The sequence below is a fragment of the Anolis sagrei genome, chromosome 2 (assembly GCF_037176765.1).
Source record: "Anolis sagrei isolate rAnoSag1 chromosome 2, rAnoSag1.mat, whole genome shotgun sequence".
In the NCBI taxonomy this organism is placed as follows: Eukaryota; Metazoa; Chordata; class Lepidosauria; order Squamata; family Dactyloidae; genus Anolis; species Anolis sagrei.
Genome location: NC_090022.1, coordinates 93,916,455 through 93,929,820, shown reverse-complemented (window position 1 = coordinate 93,929,820; position 13,366 = coordinate 93,916,455). Strand labels below are relative to the sequence as shown.

The 13,366-nt window shown below is 47.3% G+C and overlaps 1 protein-coding gene across 4 annotated transcripts in view; it reads left to right on the top strand.

Moving 5' to 3' along the window:
* The window catches only part of FNIP1 (folliculin interacting protein 1), a 117,753-nt gene that overhangs the window by 56,122 nt on the left and 48,265 nt on the right, over positions 1-13,366 (top strand). The window lies entirely within an intron of this gene.

The following is a 13,366-nucleotide window of genomic DNA, read 5'->3' as shown; positions in this document are numbered from 1 at the left end:
CAGTAAAACCAAGCCAAGCTGGGAGAATCCAAATTGCAAAATCCAAATTTCCTTTTCCTATTGCCACTGGTCTCTAATTGAATGCCTAGCCCCAGAGCCAGGTCTTCAGTTGTCTTCTAAAGGACAGGAGGGAGGTGGCCAACCTGATATACTTAGGGAGAAAGTTCTACAGATGGGGGGTCACTGCCGAGAAGGCCCTGTCTCTCGTCCACACCAACCGCGTTTGCGAGAGTAGTGGGATTGAGAGCAGGGCCTCTCCTGATGATCTTAAGCTTCGTGATGGTTCATAGCAGGAGATACCTTAGGCAAGTCACACTCTCTTAGCCTCAGAAGAAGGCAATGGCAAGCTCCCTCTGTACAAATCTTGCCAGGAAAGCCATGCGATCAGTGTGCTTTAGGGTGGTCATAAATCCCTCTGAACAAATCTTGCCAGGAAATCTCTTTGATATGTTTGCCTTTAGGTCATCATGAGTCTAAAAGGACAATAATACAGTGGACTCCTGGCGGTTTTCTAATGAACTACCTACAGTCTTGCTGGTGGTTGGGATTCTTGCAAAGCATGCTGGGCTAGGCGTTTCTTCGGTTGATCAACCAGCGAAGTGTATGTGGCCTTTAGCAGGAGTGTTGTTGATTTAATGTTCTTTTTATCTGGAATTTTACAGCACAAAAGAAACAGCAGAGAGAGAAATGGAAAGAGAAAAACGACGCCAGATGTTACTCATAACATATTACAGAGCCATAACAATACTTTTCAGTGTAACAAGGAACATTTATTTATTATTTATTATTTATTTATTATTTGCATTTGTTAACCGCCACTCTCAGCCCGAAGGCGACTCGTGGCGGTGTACAGAACATAGAACATAAAGACAACAGTTACAGTAAATCAAGATCATGACGCACATCAACTAACACACAACTAATTAAACTAAAAATCCGCTTCGTCTTGTTAGGGTCATAATCAATCTCGTGGTCATAGTCCATTCCGGTGGTCATTCCAAAACATAGCACTTAATTGAAGGCCTTTTCGAAGAGCCAGGTCTTCAAGCCCTTACGGAAGGCCATGAGGGAAGGCGCCTGTCTAATTTCAGCGGGGAGGGAGTTCCACAGCCGGGGGGCCACCACCGAGAAGGCCCGCTCTCTCGTCCCCGCCAAGCGTGCCTGTGAGGCAGGCGGGACCGAGAGAAGGGCCTCCCCGGATGATCTCAAGGTCCTCGTGGGCTCGTAGGCCGAGATGCGGTACTCAAGGTATTTTGGGCCGGAACCGTTTAGGGCTTTGTAGGTTAGCACCAGCACCTTGAATTGGGCCCGGTAGCTAATCGGCAGCCAGTGGAGCTGGGACAGCAAGGGCGTTGTGCGCTCCCTGCGTCCCGCTCCGGTTAACAACATGGCTGCCGCGCGCTGGACTAGCTGGAGCTTCCGGGCCGTCTTCAAGGGCAGCCCCACGTAGAGAGCGTTGCAGTAGTCGAGGCGGGATGTGACCAAAGCGTGTACCACCGTGGCCAAGTCAGACTTCCCAAGATACGGGCGCAGCTGGCGCACGAGCCGAAGCTGTGCAAATGCTCCCCTGGTCACCGCTGAAACCTGGGGATCCAAGCTCAGCGATGAGTCCAGGGTCACACCCAAGCTGCGAACCTGCGCCTTCAAGGGGAGTGCGACCCCGTCCAGCACAGGCTGTAACCCTATACCCTGTTCGGCCTTGCGACTGACCAGGAGTACCTCTGTCTTGTCTGGATTTAATTTCAGTTTGTTCGCCCTCATCCAGACCGTCACAGCGGCCAGGCACCGGTTCAGGACTTCGACAGCCTCCTTAGTAGCAGGTGGGAAGGAGTGACAGAGTTGGACGTCATCTGCGTACAGGTGACACCGCACCCCGAAACTCCGGATGATCTCACCCAGCGGCTTCATGTAGATGTTAAACAGCATGGGGGACAGGATGGAGCCCTGAGGAACACCACAGGTCAAAGGCTGTGGTGTTGAACAGGAGTCCCCCAATAACACCTTCTGGGTGCGACCCTCCAGAAATGACTGGAGCCACCGCAAAGCGGTGCCCCCAAGGCCCATCTCTGCAAGGCGTCCCAGAAGAATACCGTGGTCGACGGTATCGAAGGCCGCTGAGAGGTCCAGAAGCACCAACAGGGACACACTCCCCCTGTCTAGCTCCCGGCGGAGATCATCCACTAAGGCGACCAAGACCGTCTCGGTACCATGTCCCGGTCTGAAGCCAGACTGTGCCGGATCCAGATAATCCGTGTCTCTCAAGAATACCTGGAGTTGTGAGGCCACCACGCTTTCCATGACTTTGCCCAAGAAGGGAAGATTGGAAACAGGCCGAAAGTTGTCAAATTTAGTGGGGTCCAGTGATGGTTTCTTCAACAGCGGCTTTATAATAGCCTGTTTTAGGCTCGCTGGAATCGTGCCTTCCCGAAGGGAGGCATTAACCACCACCGTTACCCACTCAGCCAATCTCCCTCTGGCCTCTTTCAGAAGCCAGGATGGGCAGGGGTCTAGGATGGACGTGGTAGGCCTCATTCCTCCAAGTATCTTGTCCACATCCTCGGGTTTTACAAGCTGAAAAGAATCCATCAAAATAGGACAAGCAGGTGCTTGAGTCACATCCACAGAGACTGCATTTAATGTGGCGTCCAGCCCAGAACGGATCAAAGTGACTTTGTCTGCAAAGAACCGAGCAAATGCTTCACAGCGCGTGTCCGAGTTGTCAGGGCTCCCACCTGAGGTAGGGGGAGTTAAAAGACCTCTGACAATCCGAAACAACTCCGCCGGACGGTTTTTTTGCAGACGCAATAGTAGCCGCAAAGAAAGTTTTCTTTGCGGCTTTTATTGCCGCGGCATATGCCCTTAAAAAGGACACAAACCGTGCTCGATTTGGCTCGCTTGGGTCCGAGCGCCACACGCTCTCTAGTTCCCTCTTTCTTCGCTTCATCGCTGCCAGCTCCTCAGTGAACCAAGGAGCTGGTTTAGCTCGGTTACTTGAGAGGGGACGTTCCGGAGCGATCCTGTCAATAGCCCTGGTCATCTCCCCATTCCAGAGAGCGACCAAGGCCTCGACATGGTCACCTACCGAGGCGGCGGGAAAATCCCCAAGAGCCGTCAGGAATCCGTTCGGATCCATAAGCCTCCTGGGGCGGACCATCTTAATGGGTCCTCCACCTTTGCGGAGGTTAGGGGGCGCAGTGAGCCTAAATCTGATCAGGACGTGGTCGGTCCATGGCAACGGAGAGATGGACAACTCCTCCACACCGCCACCTTGCTCCCATCCCTGGCAGAAAACCAAGTCCAATGTGTGTCCAGCACAGTGGGTGGGGCCAGTTATTTGTTGGGACAGCCCCATGGTTGCCATGGCAGACATGAAGTCCTGAGCCGCTCCTGTGCGGGTTGCCTCGGCATGGATGTTGAAGTCCCCCAGCACAAGGAGCCGTTGGGACTCCACCACCAGGCTCGAGACCACCCCCGCTAGCTCAGGCAGGGAGACTGTAGTGCAGCGAGGTGGACGGTACACTACAAGAATCCCTATTCTGTCCCGGTCACCCACCCTCAGGTGGACGCATTCGAAATTTGTGGTCTGTGGGATGGGACTCCTGGTCAGATGGATGGAATCTCTATAGACCACTGCGACCCCGCCTCCCCGTCCTCCGGCTCTTGGTTGGTGTTGCACGGAGAAGCCTGGAGGACAAAGCTGGGAGAGGTTTACGCCCCCCGCTTCATCCAGCCAGGTCTCCGTGATGCACGCCAGATCTGCCCGCTCCTCCAGGATTAAATCCTGGATCCAAGTTGTTTTTCCGTTGACAGATCTGGCGTTCAACAACGCCACCTTCAAACCGGAGGGCCCGCTCACCTGGTTACACCAATTTACCCTAGGAGACCGGTTGGGGGTTATTAATGTGGATAAGCGGTCCGAATTAGGCCGAATTCGAGGTCTCCTTTTCCCGCATCTCCTCCTTCCCACCACGACCTCTATGGGGGCCCCTCGGCTCATGGAACACCTCCCCCCCTCCATGCCGCAGTCTAACGCCAAGGGCTTACTTCCAGCTTTATTCGTTGTTTGACTATCTGATCTTTGCCAGTCCACTTTCTTTCCCACTACCCCCCTCCCCATCTCATTTTTATTTATAGGGTCCAACCCACCTCCTCCCCTGTCCCTCACACTATACAATAGTAACAAGGATAACACACAGAGGGGGATGGGGGACCACATAGATAACAACGGTACAAGGCGGTGTTGGATGTTCTGGCCACACCACAAGAATAGTTCATAAAGTGCACAATAAATAGCTAGATCTAAAGTGCAGTCGCTATAGAAGCTAAAGTGCAGTAGCTAAAGTGCAGTAGCTAAGGTGCGGCACGGAGGGCTAGGAAGGGACGAAAGTGCTAATGCGGTTGGAAAGTGCTAATGGCGGCACAGGCTGGCGCCTTAAAGTGCTCTTATTCATAAAGTGCTATATCTCAACCGATATAAGCCCGGAATGTGCAAGCTGGTATATAAACACCCTCCAATGGAGCTGAGATGATGATCAATTAACTTAATGCTAATTATGACCCAGATGGGGTCTCAAGACGATCGAAATGAAGCGGATGGGGCTTCCGGAGGTGGTGACTCGACATGGGCAGCAACTACACACTCTGTACTAACACAGAGGAGGCCAGCCTAAAGGTCTACACAAAGGCTAGCATAAAGGTCTACACAACGGTCTGCATAGAGGTTACACAGAGACTGTACAGAGGAGGTCAACACAGTATTAGGTCTACACAAAAGATCACAAAAGGTCAGCACAAGATGTCTACTCTGAGGTCCGCACAGGAATAGCCAGATCCTCCGTAGACCGCAGCCCAGCTGCAGCTGGCGATGATGATGGTGGCTGCGGCAGTGGTCTGACAGCGACTGTCACCCGATGGAAAGGCAGCGACAGCCCTGAGTCGTGGCGGCTGTGGTGGTCTGGCAGTTGTACGGCCCAGCGGTACAGGCAGCCGCCCAGCGGCGGCCCGTTGGAAATAGGGGTGCAGCGGCTGCAGCTCCACGAAGCGGCGGCGGCGGTCCGGCAGCCCGGCGGCGACTCGGCTCCCACAGAGGACGACCTCATTCAGGGCGGTGGTGACAACGCCTGCATTGACTGCGGCCCGTCAGCAGCGGCGGTCCCAACAGCCGCGGGGCGTCGGCAGCTCAGCGTCGGCCTTGCCCTTGCCTGGAGGTCGCAGTTCAGTGGTGGCCCTGCAAGGGTCCAGCCGGCCCAGCAAGGTCCAACAGCGGCCCGGTGGTGCTCCAACCAGTTGTAGAGCCTACTGTGGGACGGCACTCACCCCTTCCGGGCGACGGCGGCAACGGCCCAATGATGGTCCCGATCCGCGGCCTAGGAGTAATGGCGGCCGTGGCAGCGTCGGCGGCGTTGGCCCGATGGTTGCAGCCTAGCCGCGACTTGGCGCTGGTCTGGCCGGCCCGGAGATGGCCTGGGGGAGATGGTCTGGAGGTCGTAGCAGCGGTGGTCCGGCGTTGTTCGACCCCACCGCAGGCGGCGGCGGCCCTGCCCAGGTGGCAGCCCAGCGGCTCAGCAGGAGCGGGGCCCAGCTACGCCCGTGGGAATGGCGGCTCGGCCCAGTTGGGGAGGTTTGATGGTAGGTCCAGCCGGACAACACTCCCAGAACAGCAGTCTACGTGGCCGTTGTTTCAAGCCGCCTCCTCTCGATCTCTCGGCCTCCCGGCCTCCTGGCTGCCTCTCCCCCCCGGCCTCCTCCTGCAGCCACCTCCTCCCGGTAGCAGGAAAGTCCCGGGAGCAGCGGAAGCGTCCTCAGACGCGGCAACAGCCGAGTGGCAGCAGCCCAGCCTGCTCCCTGAGCGGGAGAGGCGATTCCAGCCGCGGCTTCTCGGCCCCGGCGGCTTGTTGTTCCTCGCCACTCCTGGCGGGGAGGGCGTCCCTAGTTGCGCTCCGCTCCCCTCTGCTTGGCTGGTCCCCAACAAGGGGGAGAGGTGTTTCCGGCCGCGGCTCCTCAGTAATGGCGGCTCGCCCCCCCAGCGGGAAGGGCGTCCCTCGCTCCGCTCCCGGGCGGGTGGGCAGATGTTCCTGGCTGCGGGCGGGGAAATGTCTCTGGCCGCGGCCTCCGCCCCAGTAAAGGCGAGCTCACCCGCGGGAAGGCCGAGTTGGTACGGCCCCGGCAACGGCGAGGCGATGGCGAGGCCGGGCGGCGTCCTCGGCGGTGGCACCCCAATCCTCAGCCGCAGCTCAATGCTCCCGAGGGATTCAGTGATGCCAACCGGAGGTAAAGGTAGCCTGGATGGCTAATTGATATTAAAATTGATGATTTATTTAGGGGGAGGCCTACCGCAGTTTAATGGCGGCGTTCTTTCTGTTCTCCTCCTTCTTCTCCGTCTTCTTTGTGCCTCCTGGCTCCCTCTCGGGCTCTCCGACCCCCTGCCGGGAGCCTGAGGCTTAGGGTCTCTCTTCCCCTTAATTCAAAGGTGGTTGAAGGGGTTGGGGAGCCCAGGATTCCTTCAGATTTAATTTTCTTGGTTGAGCGACTCAGCGTTTTGCTGCTGGCCACCATGCCGGAACCGGAAGAGATGTTCTTCTAGTGTGCTGCTTTTTTGCTAAAAGGCACATTATGGTTTGGGGGACATATATGTGCTCTCTCTCTCTCTCTCTCTCACACACACACACACACAGCTGAAGTCACAGTTAAAACTATTTTTTCTCTCACTCTCTCTCTACATAAATGTAATGAGTCTTACGTATCACACCTGAAGTCACAGTTAAAGCTAATGTTTTTACATAAAGCATTCCAAGGTCTGGTGGAGCCAAGGGTAGAGAAGAAAGGAATAAATGATTGTCTCATTTACATATGTTTAAGCTTGGTGACAGCCTCAGGGTACACCTATGCCTTAGAATTAATGCAGCTTGACATCACTTTAACTACCACGGAATAATGGGAGTTGTAGTTCTACAAGGTATTTAACTTCCTCTGCCAAAGCCTGCTGGCGTGTCATCAAACTACAAACCCCAGGATTCCATAAGATTGAGCCATGGCAGCTAAAGTGGTGTCAAACTGCATTAATTCTACAGTTATTTATTTATTGTATCAGGAGTAAACCGAGTGTACAGTTGTAATGTATTAAAAAAACCACAATGTTAAAAAACTTGGCATTATGTTAAATGTCCTTTAGCTGGCCACTTGAAGTGCCTCTGGTGTTGCTATAAGAAGGTTCTCCATTGTGCATGTGGCTGGGCTCAGGCTGCATTTTAATAGGTGTCCTGTTGTTTGCTGTTCTCCACACTTGCATGTTGTGGACTCTACTTTGTGGTCCCATTTCTTAAGGTTGGCTCTGCATCTCGAGGTGCCAGAGCGCAGTCTGTTCAGCGCCTTTGCCCAGTTTTCTGTGTTCTCAGGAGGGAGTCTCTCATTTGGTATCAGCCATAGATTGAGGTTCCAGGTTTTAGCCTGCAACTTTTGGGCTCTTACTTGCTGAGGTGTTTCTCTGAGTGTCTTTGTAGATCTTAGAAAATTCTATAGTGCAGATGCGCTGTTGCAAAAGAACAAGAATTGACAAAGTGTGGTTCAGGGTCTGCATGTGACCCCTTTCAAAGCTTTTTTTACAGCATCTTAATACCTCAAGAGTCACAATACCACGTTTTTCTGACAAAAAGGGCACACTGTCTCTCCTAGAAGCCTTCAGGAGCAATAATTCACCATTTCAGTATGTTGCAGCATCTCCTCCAGGATTGTTTGAGTATTTTTAAAAATACCATATTCAAAACATGAAGTGGGAACTGGTGAGTGGAGGGCATCTGGGCAGTCCATGTGGGCTTTCTAGGGGCCCAGGGTGGAAAACTAGGCACCAGTTACCTATTCCTCCTGGAATCGCCGGAAACTCCAGTTTTCAGGCAAAACCACTGGGAAGACTTTAAAGCAATTTAGAAACGTAGCTTACCTGAGCTGTTTTGGCAAACTGTCCCAGAACAGTTCCATATTTGGAACCATTTGAAATAGATCTTAATTATCAAGAGATCTTTAAACATTAACGTTTGCTTTTTAAAACTTTAGATACAATATTGGAATAAATTAATACTGGTATCTATGTGTGTTAAGCAGATTATGCAAGACTGAAGCCTATCTAGACTGAATTATGCATATCAGAAACTTTCATAGACAACCTGTCAGTCATTAATATTTCACAGTTGGAATGCAACTACAAAATTCTCTTTTTCTAGTTGCTACCTGTTGTATTCCCAAGGGGTGTGTGCAAACACTCTTAGACTGCTTAGGGTTTTGGAAAGTCTGCACCAGCATTTAGGATTGAACCTTCACACATTTGAAAAACCCTAGGGATAATTTGATTGCACCAGTTACAACCAGTTTAAAACTGTAGCTACATAGTTTTTCATCAGCTGTAGTTTCCAGTTGTTTAATTGCTTTTCCAAAGGTATTTGCCGGTGCAATGTGTTAAAGTATTAGCTATGATTAGACCCTGGAAACACATGTTAGGCCTGAATATATTGCCTATAGTTATTTTATTCAACCATTGATATCCTCCTGATGAACAAAGAGAGTGGCTTTCAAATAGAAATACAAATCATCACAAAAATTTAAAATAAACCTACTATATCTACCTCATCTATAAGCCGAGGGAAGGTTTTGAGGCCAAAGCTATGGGCTTTGATAAGACCTGTGGATTGGTTGAAGGTCATTCTGCAGAAGGGGAAGTACTAATGCTGCCTCCCTTGGCTGACCCCACCATTTCCGAACCCAGATGTTAAAAAGGGCAAATGTGGAGGCGGCACATTGGAGAGAGAAGAGGAATCTGGGCTTCTTTTAGGTTTTCCTGGAAAGGATTTTCTTGCCTTTTGTTACACTACTCAGAGAAGGAGGTGGTTTCTTTTTTTGTTAAGGTATATTGATCTGTAGATAAGTTGAACCTGATTTTTGGGTTGATTTTTTGACTAAAATTTCTAGACTTAATATATTGAGTATGTACTAAAAATGAACTACAATAGAGCTGGCGTCATAGGTGGATAGGGCTTGAGCCCATGTAAGCTGCCCAGACTCCCTCCAGGGAGATGAAGATGGGGTACAAAATAAAGTTATTACAATTATTATTATTATTATTATTAGTCATCCCCTGCCACACGTTGCTGTGGCCCAGTCTGTGTATATGTGTTTTGTGTATATGTGTTTTAATGTAGTTTTGTGCATGCGCTGTAATGTTTTTTGGGGTTTTTTTTGCTTTTTACATCTCTTCCGCTGTGTTTTCCAGTGTTTTATGAGAGATGGTTACTCATTGGCCTGATAGGTGTATTGTGTCCAAATTTGGTGTCAATTTGCACAGTGGTTTTTGAGTTAGGTTAATCCCACAAACGAACATTACATTCTTATTTATATAGATGATGATGATGATGATGCCCTAAGGAAACCTGTGTCAGCAGCACTGTTTTAACAGCTCTTCTAAAAGAATAGCAGCAACAACACAACACCAGCCTTAAGAGCTAAGAAGCTGCTCCTCGACAAACATTTCTTGTGGGAAACTGTTCCATCTGCGTCTAGAACTGTACTACCCTCTCAGTCAAGGAATATAGGGCATTCGCTGCGTACTTTTGTCACGGCAGGGAAAAATAGCTAGGCTATACTATTCTCCAAGGGGTTTTACTCACGCACAGTATGTGTGCCTGCCTACAGTGAACTGGATTGAACTGATACAGTTCTTAGCCTTTACATTTCTTGTTGACTCTAAATTATTTTTGAAAATTGCTTTAGCTGGTGTGTTTGCAGTATTTTATCAGTCACATAATTTCCACTGTACATAAGAGAGAAGTAAGAACAATTTAGAAATTAAAGCAATTTTGAGACAATTTGACATTTGTTTAAACCAATGTACAGTAATCTTATTTACCTCTACAATTACCTGTGACAAAATAAATGAAATTATGAAGAATCTGGAGTTAGCATGGTTGTTTTTAAGCAGTACATTAATTTTGCTTGTCTTGGTAACAGGACATTAAGGATACCACATTACAAATTAAAACCACCTGTGGATCTTCATGGGATCTAGTAATTTTATGGTGCTGGAACATTTTTCTCTTATAAACTTAAAATTAATCCCTTATTGAACACTAATGAAAGAGTTTAATACAGAAGAAAGTGTCTGCAAAAATCAAAGATGTAAAAAGTTATTGGAACTGGAAAATGGGTAAGAAGTAAGATGGTTAGATCCAACAAGCTTGCAGTAAACTTACCATGGCTTAACATGACATGCAGATATGACAATTGTGGTTCTGATTGGAAATTCATGAAATTAGTAATGGAGTTTGTGACACTAGAATGCTAGCATTATGTGGTAAAATTTCTAACCAAGTTCATTATACTTGGGTTCCTAGATAATACGGTTGGCCCTCTACATTTGCAGGTTTGGCTTTTGTTGATTTGGTTACTCATGGGTTTGATTAAAACTATAAGAAGCTGACCATAAAGTCATACTGGAGAACCTAGAGATTCCAAGAGAGAACATCCCTCTAGAAATTGCTAGGCTCTCCGGTGCAATTCTATGATCAGCATCATACTGAAGGATATAGAAATTCCTAACAAAGTTCTCTTAGATAAAAAATAGCTATTTTGTTATGTGTAGTTCTTCACATCCACAAGGATCCTGTGCCCCTTACCCTAGCAAAATTGGAGGCTGACTATAACTGTCAATCCATTACTATTAGGTAGTCTGCCTGAAAGTGAGACGAGTGCCTATGAAGGTTGAGTTTTTGGGGAGGAAATAATTGATGAGACTGCTGATCTCTCTGGCTCTTTAATGTGTGCAAAGATGAGTATTATGCCTTGAAGCAGGGGTGTCCAATCTTTTGGCTTCTCTGGGCTAGTTACCAATAAATATTGAAAAACATATCATAATGTTTTAAGTAAGTTTACAATTTTGTGTTGGGCTGCATCCATAGCCATCTTGGACCCATGGGCTGCAGGTTGGACAAGGCTGAGAAGCTTAATCTAAAATAAAAAAGGGAGTAGGACAGTTGTTTACATCACATTACAGAGATAACTGACGTTATAGTTCAAGTTCTGTATAAATTGAATCATTGTTAACATTATTGTACTGCTGACTTCGGTGGACATGCAGATGAAGTTTGCAATATGGAATTTCACATGTTTTGCTTAATTTCCTTTTTGGACTTGGTCCTCCAGGTGCATGGATTTGACCATACATGTCTTGAAAATATTCCAAAAACAAACAAAAACATTCTCAAAAGCAAACCATGATTTTCCAATTTTATATCAGGAATTTACAATGCAATTATATATAAAATTGAACTCTGGTGATAGTATCTAAGGGGTGTGGTCCTGGGATCACAATGTATCGAAAGGGATGCTGAACTCCTTTTATATATAAAGAATAAGCTCTTTATAATTTCAAAACATATGCTTGTAACACAAGATGGCCAATTCCTTTTCTTACATAATATCAGGCAGTTTCTTGCAGCTTGTATTTCATTGACATTCAGATACAAAAACCTCTTCAGAGGAGAAGTGGACACCTCAGATACTTGATCTAGGTAACCAGCAGGTTGTTCTTGAGCATCTGCTTAGTTCTAAAATTGCATGTCCTAAAATTTGTCTGGGTTCTGCATTTTGCGGATGATTTGCTTGCTGGCGAGCTGCTGACAGATGGCATCCAAAGGATTGTGACCATTTGACCTCTTCTTATCACGGGATCCTCAGGTTCATTGCATTCCACTGTAAAGGGCAAAGGTATAATCTTTCCTAGTATTTCAACCAGGAAGCGACTTGGTGTTTAGTGGTGGCTCTGCAAAATAAACTACTGTACTGTGCAGGAATTTTTTAAAGATAGTTTATGTGTAAAAGCTTGAGAAACTTGCTACTTGTGCAGTTTAAATATCATATCAATTCATTTTAAATAAATTCATTTTAAATAAATAAATAAATGTGCCGACTTTGTGCTGATTGTGATTAAGCAAGCTTTTCACATCAGCTGAAAACTACTGTGTGACTTGCCTTGAACGACGCTGCAACCCTGTGGATTCAGTGTGGTTTTATCACATGATGCTATGCCTAGCCCAAGACTCTTGTTTGCCAGAGATAAAATGCAATTTGAGTTCACGGGTTCTGAGCTAAGTCATATGATAGTCATTCACATGTTTTCAGCCTTTGTATTTTTTTTCTAACCCTCCTCCACTACTTCCAGAAAAAAAGGCTGATTGCAAGTTTAACAGTGAATGAGTTCAGTATTGTTTATCTATCAGTCTTTTATAAAGCGAGGCTGTTCATAAGAAATGTTCATTGTTGTGCTTCAGCCATAACAGAGAAAAAGGGTGCTGATTTTTCATAGTGCTTTTTGCTAGGTGCTTTTAGTTTGTGAATGAGCAGTCTCTGGCCTTTCAGGTTCAATTGGCCTGCAGTTTCCATCATTCCTCACTATTAACTATGCTAGCCAAACAACATTTGGAGGACTACACAGTTCCTACCTGTTATAGATGATCTCAGTGCCTATATGGGCAGGGAAGCTCAGTGGTGGAGCTGCATGAAAAACTATTTGGGGGTAGGGGAAACCACACAGAGGATTGCCAAATATGTTGTCGTGTATTTGTTTATTGTTTGGTTGTTTATTTCAAACTGTTCTCCTCCAGGTGTTTTGGACTTCAGCTCCCAGAAATCCCAGCTAGTTTAGCAGCTGTTAGGAATTGTGGGAGCTGAAGGCCAAAACACCTGGAGGAGCACAGTTTTAGAAACTTGGGTTTATTTATTCTTCTTGGGTTTTTTGCTTTTCCCAATGTTTTCTTGGAAAAATCATTGTCACTCAGAATGGTTGTTACAGCTGTGACAGCTCTTGTGGCCCTCTCCACCTATCCCAACATCAACTTATTTTTCATATTTTGGTCTCTTAAAAACACATAGAGAAGGTGGAGGACTTTTTCTCTTTTCGAAATCCTGAAGCTCTCAATACATTATTGGACTCGAATTCATAACATAGAGTTAGGCATGGCACAGGTATTCATTTCTCTAATTCCTGTCCCTTCCTCCTCAACACACTTTTATGTCCCATATTGCAAGGAAGCAATTGGTAAGCCAACTGCTTTCCTTCTTGCTAACAACAAACTCTTATAGTAAAAGTGATCAACATTTGGAGTCCAAGGTATTCTGGGACTGAAATTCCCCTTCAGTCCTAGGTAGCTTAGCTAGCAGTGAGAGATGATGAACAACATCTGGAGGCATATAATGTTGCCCACTTCGATATCTGGCCACTGTTGGGAATACTTTCTGATAGCACATGGGCTTGGCACACTGGACTGAGTTTTCATTTTTAAAAGTAGAATCCTGCATGTCCTGCATGTCTTTTTTCAGGTTAACT